The sequence below is a fragment of the Oryx dammah genome, unplaced genomic scaffold (genome assembly GCF_014754425.2).
Source record: "Oryx dammah isolate SB20612 unplaced genomic scaffold, SCBI_Odam_1.1 HiC_scaffold_18, whole genome shotgun sequence".
NCBI lineage: Eukaryota > Metazoa > Chordata > Mammalia > Artiodactyla > Bovidae > Oryx > Oryx dammah.
In genome coordinates this window covers 61,947,324-61,965,872 of record NW_024070202.1, presented here as the reverse complement: position 1 = coordinate 61,965,872, position 18,549 = coordinate 61,947,324, and the positions used below count along the sequence as shown (strand labels likewise).

The following is an 18,549-nucleotide window of genomic DNA, read 5'->3' as shown; positions in this document are numbered from 1 at the left end:
TATTTTATTAAGCATCAGTCAAAGAGCTTTCTAAAAATCAGCAAATTGAAAGACAAACATTCCTGCCATGCTGAATTCTTCCGTATGGGGTCTCGAATACTTAACCCCTGAGTGGACAAGTAGGGAACTTGACAAAAGGCACATTTCAAGAGGTAAGCACAGAATCTTATCATGGCCCTGCCTGAATACTAACAAATTAGGAAATTAGGTCAAGCTAGATCAACAAAATGCCCAGCCAGCCATTCAAACACCATGGCTCTAAGCCTGTCAGCATTTTTGAAGTTTAACCAGAGTCAGTGGTAAGGCTGGTTCCCAACAATGGATCTGTTGACATTGACATGGCAAATGAGGTGATACCCTCACGTTTGCTCCATGGGTAAAGAGTGCATAGCCCCACACATGAAGGAAGGCACAGTTTTCCTGTCCTTTTGCAAGGAGCCATGACCTCATCCTGCTACATCTCCTGTCTCCAAAATGCATCCCTCAGAGGCCAAAGAAGCTGGCGAACAGGGAAGCAGGAGACGTCATATCAGTGAGAAAGGCTGCTTTGTTGGGAAGTCCCCTTGAGTGGGGACATCTGCCAGACTGGCCATGTGAAGCTGAAGACATGGCTATGATGATCCAGAAGGAAACAAACAATGATATACTAACTTTTTCCACTAGCCTTGCTCCTTAAGAGAAAGCTGTTTCCAGATGAGGCCTTTCATCAACTTCCTACCAAGAGACCTCAAGGCGCCTAAACCTGTTCTGTACCATATGGATCATCTAATAAAAACAGCATCTAATGGCACTTACCCTCGGTTATCCAGGAGCTACTAACTTAGGGTATGGGTTAGCCAGAACTTCAGCTTCCTCTTGCACTCCAGGGCTGGCTTGGCTTGTGCAGCACTCCCGCTCCTTCCCAGAGGAGGCCTAAGCAAGGCTCAGCCTGGCTGCTTTCCTGTTAGCATTTGTAGCATTCTAAAAAGCCAATGTCAGAACAGACCTTACCCATCAACCTATTTCAATTTTTTCATTTTATAGATCAGGAAAATGAGGCACAGATTGGGGAACTTAGTAGCTGAACTGAACCTCAAATTTGAGTTCAGGGTTATTCCCATTATGTTTAATTCCAGTTCAAAATGCAATTGGCTTACTTTACTCTATCAAACAGACTCTGGGTTCATCCACCTAACTAAAACTGACTTGATTTCATTCCCTTTTATGGCTAAGTAATATTCCATTGTATATTACATCTACTTTATCCATTCCTGTCGATGGACATCTAGGTTGCTTCCATGACCTAGAGGGGTGGGACGGGAAGAGGGAGGGAGTCCAAAGACAGAGGGGAGTTATGTAGTTATGACTGATTCATGTTATTGTATGCAGAAACCAACACAACATTGTAAAGCAATTATCCTCCAATTAAAAGATAAAAAAAATAATTGCGTGAGGAAAGGCTGATACCAGTGGTAACTGGCAAGTTTGGAGACTCATATTTTCTTTATTAATCTATTCTTCACTCAACAGCTCCCCATTTCCTATATATCAAGCCTAAAGATGTTGGCCTGGGATGAGAGTAGAAAATAGGTTTCATCTTGAAGGCCAAGCTTATCATTTATCAGTTGCTGGAGCTGCACAGAGAAGGAAAGAGTGCCATGAGCGATTAATGATGACTTTCTTGGACAAAAAAGTGGAGAAGTGCCAATGGTCCCTGACTTGGACAGGAAGACCCTCTATAATCTGGCCTCATCTTACTCATTTTTCCTTTCTCTCCAATAAGGGCCCTCTGCTGAGGTTAGAACCTGATTCAAACTTTCCACTGAACCACATCAGTGTCTCTCTTAGTTCTGCTTCAGAACTTTCTTCTTTTGTATTTTCCTGCCCAGGATACTCTCCATGATTCTCTCACAAGCCCTGTGTCTTCACAGAGCCTTCCTGACCACCACAGCCCACACAGGTATCAGCTGAGCTGTAAAGGATGATGCAGCTTAGCACTTACATTGCATGGCTCTGTGCCCGAGTTTTTCCTTTGTGCTAGTCTTTTCTCCTCCACTAGGAAAGGTTTCTTGTTACTCCCAAGAATTGTGGAGTGCAGTAAGCTTCAGCAATTGACATTAGAATTCAGTGTGGACAGCTAATTTAATTTTAATTTGTGTGTATGCTGTAAGATAGGTCCTTGTTGCTCATCCATTTAAAATATAGCAGTCAATCTCCCATTCCCTAACAGTCCCTCTCACATCACTCTTCCCCCATCGTAACCATAAGTTTGTTCTCTAAGTCTGTGAGGCTGTTTCTGTTTTGTAAGTAAGTTCATTTGTCTCATTTTTTTTAAGATTCTCTGTAGAAGCAATATCATCTATTTCTCTTCCTCTGTCTGACTTCCTTCACACAACGTGGCAATCCCTAGATCCATCCATGCTGCTGCACATGGCATATTTTATTCTTTTTATGGCTGAGTAATATGCTCTTGTATATATACACCACATCTTCCATATCTGTTCCTCTGTTGATGGACTTGGTCTAGGCTATGGTAAGCAGTGCTGCAATGAACATTAGGGTGCATGTATCCTTCTGGACCATGTTTTAAACATATGCATGGATATTTTATGACAGAAGAGAAGTGACACTTGAGGGTGCCCTCTCCTTTACCTCTTCCCTTCTCATTCACTCAGCCATGACTTCCTATTAAACTCAATCATGTTGAGGTTCTAACAAAAGCAGCATTTTCTATAAACCAAACCCAAGTGTATGCCTAAGCAATCTCATTTGGTAGAAATTCTTGGCACTTCAGTAAGTCAAGGAGAGATACCGTTCAAGCCTTCCAAGTACACTTTTAACTCAACCTAAGCAGATGTTGACTGTCATTTATTCTAGGATTTGTTTTTCAGAACTTAGCAAGGAAGTCAGATATAAATAATATCCCTAAAGATTTTTGCTTTAGCTCTTCATCCAAAATGTTTGTAATCTCTTCCCCTCAGCAAAAACCTGCAAATTTTTCTTACCAAGAAATAAAACACAAACAATTATCACTAATATTATTTTGTATAAAAATATTAGTAAATTAATGTATTATCTATACAGTGGCCATCTCTTAAAAAAACTCATAAATTTGTGTTCGACGGAGGGTGCAGGAAGAATTAAAATTTCAGGCTCTTTTACTATGATTAAGGACTCTTGTCTTTTCCTAGTTTCTTTTTGGGTAGGACTGGTAGTGTTTGCAGATGACTCCTCTCCATCATCCACCCCCTTCCTCAGCAACATTCCTTCACTTCCCACATGGAGCAGGAGTGCCGTTAGAACCTTTGAGTGACTTCCAAGGCCACCTTGGCCCTCCTAGATGAGTAAGAAGGTCTCTCATATGAATCACAGTAAGTCACCAGCTTCCGCACTGTCCCAGGTGTGGAAAAGTTTGTCTCACGTACACTCAGCTTTTTAGGGTTTGAAACCTCATTTTTAAGTGATGGGCCAGTTAAACCTCCCCACACCATGAACAGTCAGAGAGAGGAAAGCAGGTCCTCTCTGCCTGGCCCAGAACTGAGCACACCCACTACCTACAGCCCAGTGATGCGTGAAGGACACGGGCTGCCCCCCAGGTGAGGGGGCAGGGCATTTGAAGAGGAGGCCTGGAAGGCAGGATTCTGAGCCCCCTCTGCCCCAGAGTCAGAACTCGCCTGCTTTAGTCCACACCACGGTCCGTACACACTGAGGTTCCTTCTGAGTGACCTGATTACATAAGAGCTCTTCTTTTAAAAATGGGTAAACTATCAACCTAATGAATGTCTCACTACCTTAGGATTCCTTTTACCTTGGGAGCAAAAAATTATGGAGAGTGTAGGAAATAGGAACAAAGTTTATTTGAGCCATTGTTATTCCCCCCACCCCAAGTAAAAAGGAATCTATGAGGGTAAACTTTTTAAAACATTTGCACAGAAGTCTGATTAAAAAGACAGTTTCATAGATTTTCAAAGGGAATTTTTACCACCGAAAACACGAGAAGGACATTATATCAGAAGAGAGGACCATTCTTTAAATGACAGAAGTTTAGTTTTCTAAAAAATGCAATGCACAGTCTGACTTCTCTCTTCTGATGTGGACAGGTGGACATTCCACCAGGGCCTGCTCCTTGGAACCTTCCCACCTTGGGGATGGTGGGAATTTACAGTGGAGGCAGAGGACTTGGGTCAGACAGGCCCACGTGTATTTCCCAGGCCCTTCCTTCTCTCCTGTGACTGGCTGGAGGGCCTCTGAGTGTCTGAATGTCTGGAGACTCGATTACTAGTTCCGTCAAGTCTGGCCAGAGTCTGGGAGCCAGCGTGGCAGTGTTTGTGGAGCCAAAGTGGAGATTAAGTCATGTTTTAGAAGTGACCTCTGTCCACCCTTTCTGCAGGCATCCTTTCCCCTCTGGGCCTCACTCCCCAGCAACTCGCCACCTACATGCTTTTGTTCTGAGTGAGCCCCTCCCTGCCAACACAAGACTCAACACTGTCACCTCCCGACCCCCACCCACCCCCACGTTGCCTTCTCTTCAAATGGTCCTAGTCTTTGTTGTTCTAATTAGATTATCTCTGCCTTAGGGACCTAAGGGACAGTCCCCAGCAGCCCTGGCTGGAAAGGAAGGTCGCATAATCCCTGTTATCAAGAGGCTTGTCATTTAGCATGTAGATCAACTAATTCTTTCAATATCAGGGGAGCAATTGTGCATCTTAATATTGATTTTTTTGGAGATACAATCGCCTGCATTCCTGAGTCAGACTCACTTACTGAAGCTAAAAGGTTCCACTTACTGTATTATGAAATCACCCCCGCCCCAGCACACACTCCATCCCAATTTAATGTTACAAAGCTGGACAAATCTGAAGGGCTTTGTGTTTTTCCACTTGGTCCAATTTCAGAATGAGCATCCAGCAGAGGAGAAAAAGGAAAAACATTTCTGGTTATTTTAAGACTGCATGTATATTTGTTTTTGGAGTGGAGGTGGGGGCATATTTTGCCATTTCCCACCATCCACCTGGTCTGCCCACACTTCCTCTACTCCCCAAACTTTGCCATACAGTGATTTCAGGCTCTTAATATAAGAAGGCCAGCTTATTGGATTTCTATATTTCAGGATGAATTAGAACACTGGGCTTTTCAAATTAAACTGGGGGCATTTTCTTATCAAACACCCTTCCAAGTCAGTGGGAAGCAAAGAAAGAAAAATTTGAGCTACAGCAGTAAATACTACTACTACTAATAAAAACTATCTTATCAAAGGTTCAAAAATGCACTGTGGTTTGGGACAGGCAGAGGTGCTGATTCTATGTTATGAAGGGATATGAGACAAAGGCAAATAGCAGCCAAAGGGCAAATGTACAATTTGTTCTACTCAGAAAGTTCAGTGGCCCTAAATGTGAGAGTGCTACACGGCGTCATCCACCGGAATATCAGTCATGAATCTTTCCGCTACTCCCTGAGCATCAGCCATAGTATTGGCAAGTGTGTCCTAAGTCTTTGACAGCATTGTTCCACTTCATTCTCATAGCAAGCCTTTGAGTCATGGTCTACTAATTATTCCTATCTTATAGTTGAAACTACTAAGGCCAAGAAAGATTGTGTGATTTGCTCAAGTTCCTAGAACCAATAAGTAGCAGAGACAGATTCCAACCCAAGGCTGCCTGTCCAACCCCTGCTGGGGTTTTTTCAACTAGAAAACTGCTCTTCACACTTTGCTGGTTGGTAAGGGGATGCGTTCATCTATTCCATCATCTGCCCATTTATTCCAAGATGATTGCTCATCTTCCAGGCCCTCAGTGCCAAGGATAGAAAAGAATGCACAGCGCAGGATGGGAGACAGACAAAAATAAATAAATACTGTAGCATCAAATAAGGTGATGCTTGCTCCCGTAGAGATGTGTGAATTCAGGAGGAACACTGAAGAGGTCTCTCAGAGATTTCACAGAAGATTTAATGTTTGTTTTGTTTTGAAGAAGTCCTTAAAATAATTAATTGCCTAAGAGAGAATGGGAAAAGGACTGCTTTTCACTAGACATCTGTTCTGTACATGAGCTAATGTAATCATGGTATTTACCTTTGTATTTAATGAAATCTTCTATCTACTGAGTTCTGGATGTGTATTGACATTTTACTGTTTCAAAGTGAAACTAACGAAGTCTTTAAACAGAAAAGCAGATATAACTGACTTCAAAACACTTGGAGATCTCCTATGCTTTGGGAATAAGATACTAATACACAACTTTTTTGTAGTTACTTAGGGAGAAGTTATATTCACGTTTTGTTATGTAATTAACATTTCCCTGGTGGCTCAGACAGTAAAGCATCTGTCTGCAATGCAGGAGACCTGGGTTCGACCCCTGGGTTGGGAAGATCCCCTGGAGAAGGAAATAGCAGCCCACTCCAGTATTCTTGCCTGGAAAATCCTATGGACGGCGGAGCCTGGTAAGCTACTGTCCATGGGGTTGCAGAGTCGGACACGACTGAGTGACTTCACTTCACTATGTAATTATAATGCAGTGTGTGGTTAAGCAGACTTGTAAAATTTCTGTCCTAGAATCTCAAACTCTTACTGCATTGTTTTGTTTACCTATCTGTCTTATGCTATTAGACTGCAAAACCTTTGTGGAACATAAGATGAGATCCTAGATCAGTGTCTGACACATAGTAGGTGCTCAGGAAATATTGTTTAAAATAGAAAAGTGAATGCATGACTGAATTAACTGATGCCTACAAAACTTCTTCCTGAAGCAAATGCTATACTCATTTTACCATGTGTTTGTACCATGACCACATAATGCTGCTGCTGCTGCTAAGTCGCTCCAGTCGTGTCTGACTCTGTGCGACCCCAGAAACGGCAGCCCACCAGGCTCCCCCGCCCCTGAGATTCTCCAGGCAAGAACACTGGAGTGGGTTGCCATTTCCTTCTCCAACGCATGAAAGTGAAAAGTGAAAGCGAAGTCGCTCAGTCATGTCTGACTCTTCGCGACCCCATGGACTGCAGCCCACCAGGCTCCTCCATCCACGGGATTTTCCAGGCAAGAGTACTGGAGTGGGGTGCCATATGGAATAGTCCTGGCTTGATATATTCTGTTCTCTTGTTCCCATCAACCATCAAAACGTTTATTTTAATATTTGAGCAGCATCTGTTAACTTACTTCTTGTGCCCAAAAACAATTACCAAGATTCTTGGTAAGATACATGTGTCCCAGTTTTCCTATTGGAAAACAAAGTTACCATAGCAACAGATAAACTATGTTCTTGAATGAGATCGACACCATTAGAGGGTGTGAAAATGAGGAGCTAGAATTACAATCCAACATTTTAGATTCTGATGGTTTTGGTGTTCTCACTAAGGAAAAAGACCACTTTATTTGACAACATTTATTTACTTATTAATAAGCACTTGTGAAGTATTCCGAGAATATTGAACATGTATTGATTGTGGAAAGTATTGTTTAATGCTCTAGTGAAAATCTGATTGAAAATATTTGACTTGGTTTTTGTTTCTCATCATCACATTTTTATCTATCTGACATGACTTTTCTGATCATTTTAGAGGCTTAGATGTTAAACAAAGCACAGCATAGTTAGTAAATAACTCAAGGTCTATAGTGGACATTTGTCATGTTTTTGCCTGCCTATCAACTTTTAAATGACCCCCTTTATTAACTGAAATACCTGTGTCTCCTAGAGTATAAATTATTTGCCTCCCTTGCCACTAGAACACAGCATATGACCCAGATGTCCAGCAATCAGGGATACCTAGGCAAGGCTTCCATACATAAGATCCTGTTGCAGAAATGGCTTCAAAACAGGTGAAATAAGCTAGGCAGGAAAGGTAAATCCCTGGTACTTCATGCCTGCCAGCAGCAGAGACCATGATTTCCTCATCAGGCCATTTTTCTCTGAAGTGTTTGAGCGTTGGTACAAGGCGCTGAGCTTCCAGCCCCTTTCTCTAGGGCATCCGCTCAAGTCTGAATTCCTTCATATCCCTCAATAAGTCTTCTTGCCACTTTTTAACTGGTTAGAGATGATTCTGGTTGTTTTGCAACTAGAAATGTGGACTGTTAAAAAAACGACATCCAATCGTAAAAATAATCTTGACACCCATACAGAGTATATTATCTGTGAAGTCCAGGGTGAACTCCTGAGTATGTCTGCAGGTGCCAGAACACAGGCTGAAAAATCAAACTGATAATCATACAGCAATCCTAGTAATTCTTTGTGGTAATATGGTTAGAGGATTTTTTTTGTTGGACATAATACTATATTTAATCAAACTTCTTGGAAGGTAATTCTGAGCTTCCTGAGCCCTAATCTCCAAGTACGGGCTTTTCTCATAGCTCAGTCAGTAAAGAATCTGTCTGCAATGCAGGAGACCTGGGTTCAATTCCTGGGTCGGGAAGATCCCCTGGAGAAGGAAACAGCAACCCATTCCAGTATTCTTGCCTAGAAAATCCCATGGACAGAGGAGTCTGGCAGGCTACAGTTCATAAGGTCACAAGAGTCAGACATGAATTAGCAACTAAACCAAACCCACCAATCTCCAAGTACATCACATTCTGAGGCAAGGATCAGGATCTCAAGTTATGAATTTGGTGGGGGGAGGGAGTGGGACACAATTCATCCCGTAACACTTGTGTTCTTCTAAATTGTCTCAATCAAGGCTGTTTTAGGGAAGTGAATTCTAAAAGTTACCATGACTTCTATTAAGTTTTAAATAAACCTTTATAATGAAATTATCTGTTGATTATTACCTAAAAACTCTATTTTGGAAAACAAGGTAAAACTTCTGCTCCCCCAAACCCCCAGGGTCCATTCTTACTAAAGTTGGAAGGAGATTGTATTGCTTGTATTATTTAATTAATAATACAAGCAGATAGCCTGTATTGCTAGTATTATTTAAAAAAAAAAAAAACTTAACAAAACCAGGGTTTTCAAATGAAAACAACCAGAGCTAAAAAAAAATAAACAATAACTATACCTCTCTGTCTCCCACCTGCAGAAGCTCTTGTGCTATTGTTCAGAACATGGTAAGAATCAGTTCAGGCCTCTGCTTATGGGAAGTGCCCTGCCCTCCTTTGGGTGGGCCAGCAGGCATGTAGGAAATGGCACACAGAAGGAGAAAGACAGAGTGCTGAAGAACAGCATCTTCTCTACTCCCCTCCACACACAAAGCTTTGACTGATCCCAATGTATATAGGAAGAGTAATATTGGAGAGGGCCTGATGATAGCTTATATGTGATGCACGTCTCTGTCCAGAGAGAGGACTGTCCCTCTTTGTTTGTCCGAGCACCTTTCATATTTTCTCAAGGGCCATATGTTGGGTTGGCCAAAAAATTTCTTTTCTTTCTTGTGGAAACCTAGAGATTTTGTCAAAATCAGAATTGGGCCATAGAAATGTGTCACACTTATGAATAATATCCATCATAGGTACTGGAGAACAAAAAGTTGAAAATAACTGACCCAGACCAGTCTTTACCAAATGCTAGTGTATCTGTTAGGGTTTGATCAGAGAAAAACAATTTCTATAAATGATATGAAATAAGGAATATATGAAAGGAATTATACCAGTACTGTTCAGTATAGCTTTCTGTGATAGAAATGTTTTGTATCTGCCCTGTTTGATAACATAGGCACTAGGTACACATGTGAAATGTGGCAAGCACAATTGAGGAACTGGAGTTTTAATTTTCTATAATTTCAATCAATTCTAATGTTAATAGTCACACATGACTTGTGGCTACTATACTGGATAGTACAGAATTAGATCTTAACCTGTTGTAGGGGTTGGTGAAGGAATCTCCAGATGGGGCTTGTCTTTGCATCTGAAGTGGATGGGCCAGCAGTAGGAGAGACAAACTAGAGTGAAGTAGAGGAGAGCGAGGACATGCTGGAACCCACAAGGAAAAATGGGGAGCATGTCTATCTTTTGCACCTGTAATTTTGGTGGACACAAGTAATCTGCAGAAGGCAGTACCCTTCCCCTCAGAACTGCACATACCTATGGCCCAGGACTCAGAGAAGCTGAAGGGGGAGATCCCATGGGAGCTGGAGGCTCTGTCCTGGCAGATGAGCTTCTTTCTCTGACTCGGTGAACCCGGAGGTCATCAGTAAGGGAGATACAAGCTGCCTTTGGAGTGCAATGGCTGCAGTGCCACCGCCACAGATGTCTCTTGTGGCCCGTCTCACTCAGAACCACACAGGAAAAGGACTTCCGAGGAATTCTGTGTAACACACAAGCATCCCAGCTGGTCCAAGAAGAGATGGCATTAACTTTTCCTCCTGCCCTCTTTGGGTCCTTCCGCAATTACAGTGGATATCGCTTGGCCTTACTCTCTTGGTTCTCCTCCTCTCCCTCACTCTTAAAATACACAGAAGGTCATTTAGAGTGTACCAGTGAGTAGTACATTGAGGGTAGCTCTTCCAAAACTAAGCTGTTGTGTTGAGAACATTGCACATTTTATTTATCAAAAGATAAATGGATCTTTTGATTTTTTTTTAGTCAGCATTTATTCACTTATTGTCTGACAATAAATGAGAAGTAGAATAAAGGAATCAGAATTTCTATTCTAACAAATCCCTCTGATTCTACTTTGATTCTTTATGGCTCCTTTTCTTTCACAGTTTGTGAGGAAAAAATGCCATTACACAGAAGTGGCAGCTTGTACTTGGATAACAATTTCAATATACTTACAATTTATTCCTTAGAAGCTGTCAAAAAAGTTTGGCACTAAATACAACCCAATAGTCACAGTAAAGAAGAGCAATTATTTATAATCTTATTTTCACATCTATTTTAAAGGTTAACCATGTGTTTTATCCAAGACAATCTGCTTTTATTAATTCCATGACTGGACATATGTAAATGATAATATGAGTTTACTTCACAAGAAGGCTCAGATTTAACATTTCCATTATATGATAAGGAGATTCTAACAAAGGCTGGATAAACTCAGTGTTTTCCTAAAACAATGATTATTATTCACAGAAGAGTCACGAAATCTACACTTGAGACTGTATACTGTCTTCCACATTAAGCAGTGTTTCACTTTTATCCCTGATATGTTAACACTACTGATGAATATTTTAATAAGTACAAGTTTATCAAGTTCTTTGAGAGTCTTGGAAGAAAAAGTAAAGTAATTCAAGGATTCTGTCCAGACTAAATGGTGTGGCCTAATAGATCAAAAGCCTGAAGGAAACCAAGCTGTGGAAAAGTAATAATGTAAATAAAAATGTGATTTCAATCCTTGCTTGGCTACTGTCCTCGCTCAGGCCACAAAGGCTTGGTGCCATCAGATGCATTAATGCTAAGATACTGGTCACTAGTGGGGAAGGGGGAGATGGTGAAAGCTTTTTGCCTGTGGATCCAGGGAACTGCTTATAAGCCTGAAATGCATTCAGATGATGTATCAGACATCAGTTATTGAAGAAGCAGAGGCGATGAACTTACTTTAGCATAGACCTGACCCAAGGGGATAAACACATTGCAACGTGCTGAGTTACTTCAACAGTGAAGAGACGCCCAGTGTCAAAATGCCACAGGGCTACACATTGTTCCAAGGCTGGGACTGGATTTCCTCGAGACTGTCTCAAAGTGGTGGGATTTCTGAAGTGTCTGCAGAGATGCAGCCCTTCCCCATCCCCACCCCTACCACTCATTGTAGGAAGAGCTGCGTAACTTGTCCTGGGAAACAACAATGGACAATCCTTAAGGAACCATGCAAATAAACACTTGCTGGTGTCACTTGGCAGTCTGAGGACATAGCAAGGTATTGGTAGTAGCTGAGAAGACATTTACAAGGATTTCCTGTTCTCTGCTGAGCCATTTTCAACCTTCTGAAGCCCTCAAAGGGTTTAAGACGTGGGCTGGAGAACAGCATAAGAATGAGCATCAAAAGTCTAGGCTTCTGAGCCTTTTGCTTAGATTTGGAAATCTTCCTAAAACAGGGAACTTTAATAGCATAGGATTAGAGCTAGGGCTTGAGAGTCAGACATTCTGGCTTCAGATTTTGATCTCACTAAATAGCTGTGCAAAGTTGGAAAAGGTGATTAACTTCTCTGAATCATTTCCTCATCTACAAAGTGGACTCATCATAACATTTATCAGAATGAATTAGGATTAGGTTGATCTGCAAGTCCTGGGAAACCCAAGATAACAGTGGTTTTATTGAGATAGAAGTCTATTTCTCTCTCATAACACAGCAATCCAGGCCAGGTATGGAGATTCCACATGACCACACCATTTTTAATGGTGACTTTAATATCTATGCCAAATGAGTGTTGCAGCTCCAGTCCTCACTCACATATTCCATGAGGAAGCAGGCAAGAAGGGAATGGCCTTCCCCTTTATAGACCTGTCCCATAAATTACACAGTTCTCTTACTTTCTTTTGTCTCAGACTTAATCACACAGCCATACCAGGTTGCAAGAGAGTCTGGGAAATGTGGTCTATATTCTGGATTGCTATGTCCCCAGCTGCAGTTTGGTAAGTCTGTTACTGAGAGGAAAGAAGGATATTGGGAGATGCATAGCATTCTCCGCTACCCAACCTATCAGAGTTTGTGCGGATTCAGATAGTATTGGCAAAGTGCTTTGCACAGATGCCAGGCCAAAGGAAGTGCTCCAAGACTGTTCAGAATCGCTGCCATCCTTTACTCCACCCAAAGCACCCATGTTTGCTTGCTGGTTCCTGGGAGGGTGCTGCACCTGCTAGATAGGAGGTGGAGCGGTATATGTAAAGATGCTGCTTGTGGAGCACAGAGAGTGCAGGGGGCTGCTGAGGGGCAGGGCTGGGGCTTTGGTGAAATGAATGAGGCACTCACCTTTGGTGCAAAATTTAGGAAGGTGTGTGTTGCCAAAATTCTCAGTACTCAAGAATAATAATACTTTAATATTTTTAAAAACCAGAATTAGTGCAAAAAATCTACAGTGGACAGAAATAAAGATGGGATCCAGCTCTGCACTTCAGCAACTCACTTTACCTGCTTTACCTAGTCCTAGACCTGTCAGATCCTATTCTTCCTGGCAGCCCTTTCTCAGGCCTGAAAGAATTAGTGCAGTGTTAAGGGGATTTATTTAAAACCTGGGGGATATATCTGCAATAATTAAATGGGGTCCAACAAAGTATAAACTCTCTAAGGTACATGGATGTCTTTATATGTTTAAAGAGAAACAATAGTCCTTTTAAAATTTATAAAATCCATACTACCTAAATTACAAGGAAGAAAATGGAAAGTACTTAAAATTGTACCACTAAGAAAACCTTAGTTAATATTTTAATGTCAATCTTTCCAAATTTTTTAAGTGGGACACACACATATAAATATCTATATATCTATATATACATTTAAAATGAAATCTTTCAGTATATAACACAATCTACCTATTCATTAACTATTTCTGAATTACTATATATTCTTCTACAATATAATTTCTTTTTAAAATTTTTTGTAGAAATATAGTTGATTTACAATGTTGTATTAATTTCTGCTGTACAGCAAAGTGCATAATACACTGCACTTTGTAAAGCACTTTGTACTGCACTCAGTAATATACTTTGCTGAATATATATGTATTCTTTTTCATATTTTTCCATTATGGTTTATCACAGGATATTAAATATAGTTTCCTTTGCTGTATAATAGAATCTTGTTGTTTATCTACTCTGTATCTAATAGTTTGTACCTGCTAATCCCAAACTCCCAATCCTTCCGTCCACCACCCCTACTCTACTCTCCCTTGGCAACCAGAAGTCTCTTCTCTGTATCTCTGAGTCTATTTTTGTTTTGTAGACCTGTTCATTAGTGTTACATTTTAGATTCCACATACGAGTGATATCATGTGGTATTTGTCTTTCTCTTTCTGATTTACTATGATCATCTCTAGGTCCATCCATGTTGCCGCAAATGGCTTTATTTCATTCTTTTTATGGCTGAGTAATACTCCATTGCATGTATATACCACATTTTCTTTATCCACTTATCTGTTGATGGATGTTTAGGTTTCTTCCATCTCTTGGCTATTGTAAATAGTGCTACAATGAACATAGGGGTGTGTGTATCTTTTCAAATTATAGATTTGTCTGGATAAATGCCAGGGGAGTGATTGCTGAATTGTATGGCAACTCAATTTTTTTTTTGAAGAACCTCCGTAGTGTTTTCCATAGTGGCTGCACCAATTTACAATCCTACTAACAGTGCAGGAGGGTTCCCTTTTCTCCACACCCCTTCCAGCATTTGTTATTTGTAGACTTTTTAATGATGGCCATTCTGACTAATGTGAAGTGATACCTCACTGTAGTTTTGATATGCATTTCTCTGATAATTAGTGATGATTAATATCTTTTCATACACCTCTTGGCCATCTGTATGTCTTCTTTGGAGAAATGTTTATTTAAGTCTTATACCCATTTTTTCAGCATAATGGAATGCTCAATGAATTTGTTTGTCATTCTTGCACAGGGACCATGCTAATCTTTTCTGCATCATTCTAATTTTTTAGTATACGTGCTGCTGAAGCAAGCACTACAATTTCTTATGTTGTATGTACCAAATTTAGATTATTTCCAATTTTTTTGCCCTTATAAATACCTCTGAAGTATGTATCCTTATGGTTACATTCTTTTTGCAATTACCTGCTTATTTACTTCATTATTGTTGTTATTCAGTCATCAATTCATGTCTGACTCTTTGTGACCCCATGGACTACAGCATGCCAGGCTCTCCTGTCTCTCACCATCTCCAGGAGTTTGCCCAGATCCATGTCCATTGAATTGGTGATGCCGTCCAACCATCTCATTCTCTGTTGCTGTCTTCTCCTTCTGCCTTCAATCTTTTCCAGCATTAGGGTGTTTTCCAGTGAGTCAGCTGTTCACATCAGGTCACCAAAGTATTGCAACTTCAGCTTCAGCAAAATCCTTCCAAAGAGTATTCAGGGTTGATTTCCTTTAAGACTGACTGGTTTGAGTCTGGGTTTGATGCATGAGGCAGGGTGCTCATGGCTGGTGCACTGGGATGACCCTGAGGGATGGGATGGGGAGGGAGGTAAGAGGGAGGGTCAGAATGGGGAACACATGTACACCCATGGCTGATTCATGTGGATGTATGGCAAAAACCACCACAATATTGTAAAGTAATTAGCCTCCAATTATAAAAAAAAAAAGATTGACTGGTTTGATCTCCCTGCTTTCCAAGGCACTCTCAAGAGTCTTCTCCAGCACCACAGTTTGAAAACATCAATTCTTTGGTGCTCTGCCTTCTTTATTGTCCAACTCTCACATCCGTACGTGACTACTAGAAAGACTATGAAAGTGAAAGTGAAAGTGGCTCAGTCATGTCTGACTCTTTGTGACCCCATGGACTACAGAGTCCGTGGAATTCTCTAGGCCAGAATACTGGAGTGGGTAGCCTTTCCCTTCTCCAGGGCATCTTCCCAACCCAGGGATCGAACGCAGGTCTCCTGCATTGCAGGCATGTTCTTCACCAGCTGAGCCACCAGGGAAGCCCAAGAAAGGCTATAGCCTTGACTATACAGACCTTTGTCAACAAAATGATGCCTTTGCTTTGTAACACACTGTCTAGGTTTGTCATCTTTCCTGCCAAAAAGCAATCATCTTCTAATTTCATGGCTACAGCCACCAGCCACAGTGATTTTAGAGCCCAAGAAGAGGAAATCTATCACTACTTCCACCTTTTCACCTTCTATTTGCCATGAAGTAATGGGACTGTATGGCATGATCTTTGTTTTTTTAATATTGAGTTTTAAGCTGGCTTTTTCACTCTCTTCCTTCACCCTCATCAAGAGGCTCTTTAGCTCCTCTTCACTTCCTGCCATTAGAGTGGTATTTTATTTAATTTTATAAATTCCTAAAAGAGGAATTGCTAGTCAGCCCTCTTAAGACCACTAAAGAGCCTTCCAAAAATTTTCTACCAATTTATACTCCTTTCAGAAGTGTATGAGAGTGTTTCCCATACCCTGACATCATTGAGAATAATCAATTTTTTATATCTCTACTGATTTAACTAGTAACAAATAAAGACAAACTTTTATATTCACATGTCTTTAAATGCTAATGGAGGTCAAGATTTTTGCATTTTTATTACTATTTGCATTTTTAAAATAAATTGCATGAAGAGGTAAGACCTATAATGGCAGAGACTTATAGCTTTCCATTCATTTATGTCTTCCAAGCATCTACAACAGTGCCTGACAAAGAATAAGCACTCAATAAATATTTGTTGAATGAATGAAAGTGTTCAGCAATTTCTAAGAGTTCTTTATCAAAGGCATTAATATTTAGGATAGGTTTCAAATATTTTTATCCATTTATCATGTACCTGTCAGCTTTATCATATTCTTTCTACTACCTACAAGTTTATAAAATTCAGTGTTTTTCTTCTTGTTTTCTCTCTTTGTGTCAGGATATTACATGTACTGGGACTCCATTTGTGTGTGTATACATTTTTTTTCTAACTTTTTTTTATGCTCTGAATCATGTGTACCTTATTTTACTCTATAGTGTACATGCTTTTAGTTTTTACAGATAGGCAAATGTCTTCTGCAAAATAGTATCTTTTTGTCTTTGTCAATATTTTTACATCTTATTTCATTTTCTTAAAATTCTTTAAATTCCAGAAAAATATCTAAAAATAGTGATTACAGTTGGTATCTTTTTCTTGTTTATTGACTTGAAGAGAAGTCCTCCTTATTTGGTGGCTATTTATTTCAAGATCATAATTTCAGAATTCTTAATTTTTTTTTTCTATAATAGAGGTTTATTTTAAAAAGTCTGGAATAGATTATATTCAATATCAATACACCAGTATTTTTGATATTTTGACCTAATATTTTCCTTGTTCTACTAATATGGTTAATTATATTTTAAATTTTCCTAAAATTATATCATTGTTATACTCACAGAATAAACTCACTTGGGCATAGTATATTTTTTAATGAAATTCTAGTTTTGATTTGATAATATTTCATATAGTGTTATTCTATTTTTAGTTATACATTTAGTCTATAGTTGTCCCTTTTTAAGGCACTTTTTCAGTTCAGTTCAGTTGCTCAGTCATGTCCAACTCTTTACCACCCCATGGACTGCAGCATGCCAGGCTTCCTTGTCCATCACCAACCCCTGGAGCTTGCTCAAACTCATGTCCATAGACTCGGAGATGCCATCCAGCCATCTCATCCTCTGTCGTCCCCTTCTCCTCCTGCCTTTCAATCTTTCCTAGCATCAGGGTCTTTTCCAATGAGTCAGTTCTTCATACCAGGTGGCCAAAGTATTAGAGTTTCAGCTTCAGCATCAGTCCTTCCAATGAATATCCAGGACTGATTTCCTTTAGGATGGACTGGTTGGATCTCCTTGCAGTCCAAGGGACTCTCAAGAGGCTTCTCCAACACCACAGTTCAAAAGCATCAATTCTTCGGCAGTCAACTTTCTTTATAGTCCAACTCTCACATCCATACACAACTCCTGGAAAACCATAGCTTTGACTAGACAGTCCTTTGTTGGCAAAGTAATGTCTCTGCTTTTGAATATGCTCTCTAGGTTGGTCGTAACTTTTCTTCTAAGGAGCAAGCATCTTTTAATTTCATGGCTGCAGTCACCATCTGCAGTGATTTTGGAACCCCCCAAAATAAAGTCTCTCACTGTTTCCATTGTTTCCCCATCTATTTGACATGAAGTGATGGGACCAGATGCCATGATTTTAGTTTTCTGAATGTTGAATTTTAAACCAACTTTTTCACTCTCCTCTTTCACTTTCATCAAGAGGTTCTTCAGTTCTTCTTCGCTTTCTGCCATAAGGATGGTGTCATCTGCATATCTTAGGTTATTGATCCTTCTCCCAGCATTCTTGATTCCAGCTTGTGCTTCTTCCAGCCTGGCATTTCTCATGATGTACTCTGCATATAAGTTAAATAAGCGGGGTGACAATATACAGCCTTGACGTACTCCTTTCCCAGTTTGGAATCAGTCTGTTGTTCCATGTCCAGTTCTAACTGTTGCTTCTTGACCTGCATACAGATTTCTCAAGAGGCAGGTCAGGTGTGGTATTCCCATCTCTTTCAGAATTTTGCAGAGTTTGTTGTGGTCCACACAGTCAAAGGCTTTGGCATAGTCAATAAAGCAGAAGTAGATGTTTTTCTGGAACTCTCTTGCTTTTTTGATGATCCAATGGATGTTGGCAATTTGATCTCTGATTCCTCTGTCTTTTCTAAATCCAGCTTGAGCATCTGGAATTTCATGGTTCACATACTATTGAAGCCTGGCTTGGAGAATTTTGAGCATTACCTACTGATGTGTGAGATGAGTGCAATTGTGCAGTACTTTGAGCATTCTTTGGCATTGCCTTTCTTTGGGATTGGAAATAAAACTGACCTTTTCCAGTCCTGTGGCCACTGCTGAGTTTTCCAAATTTGCTGGCTTATTGAGTGCAGCACATTCACAGCATCATCTTTTAGGATTTGAAATAGCTCAACTGGAATTCCATCACCTCCACTAGCTTTGTTCGTAGTGATGGTTCCTAAGGCCCACTTGACTTTGCATTCCAGGATGTCAGCCT

The 18,549-nt window shown here is 40.3% G+C and overlaps 1 non-coding gene across 1 annotated transcript; it reads right to left on the bottom strand.

Annotated features, from left to right (window-relative positions):
* Positions 1-14,396: 14,396 nt before the first annotated feature.
* On the bottom strand, positions 14,397-14,506 carry LOC120878327. The gene has a single exon (XR_005724530.1). It is a non-coding gene; the product is annotated as a U6 spliceosomal RNA (small nuclear RNA).
* Between the last annotated feature and the right edge of the window lie 4,043 nt (positions 14,507-18,549).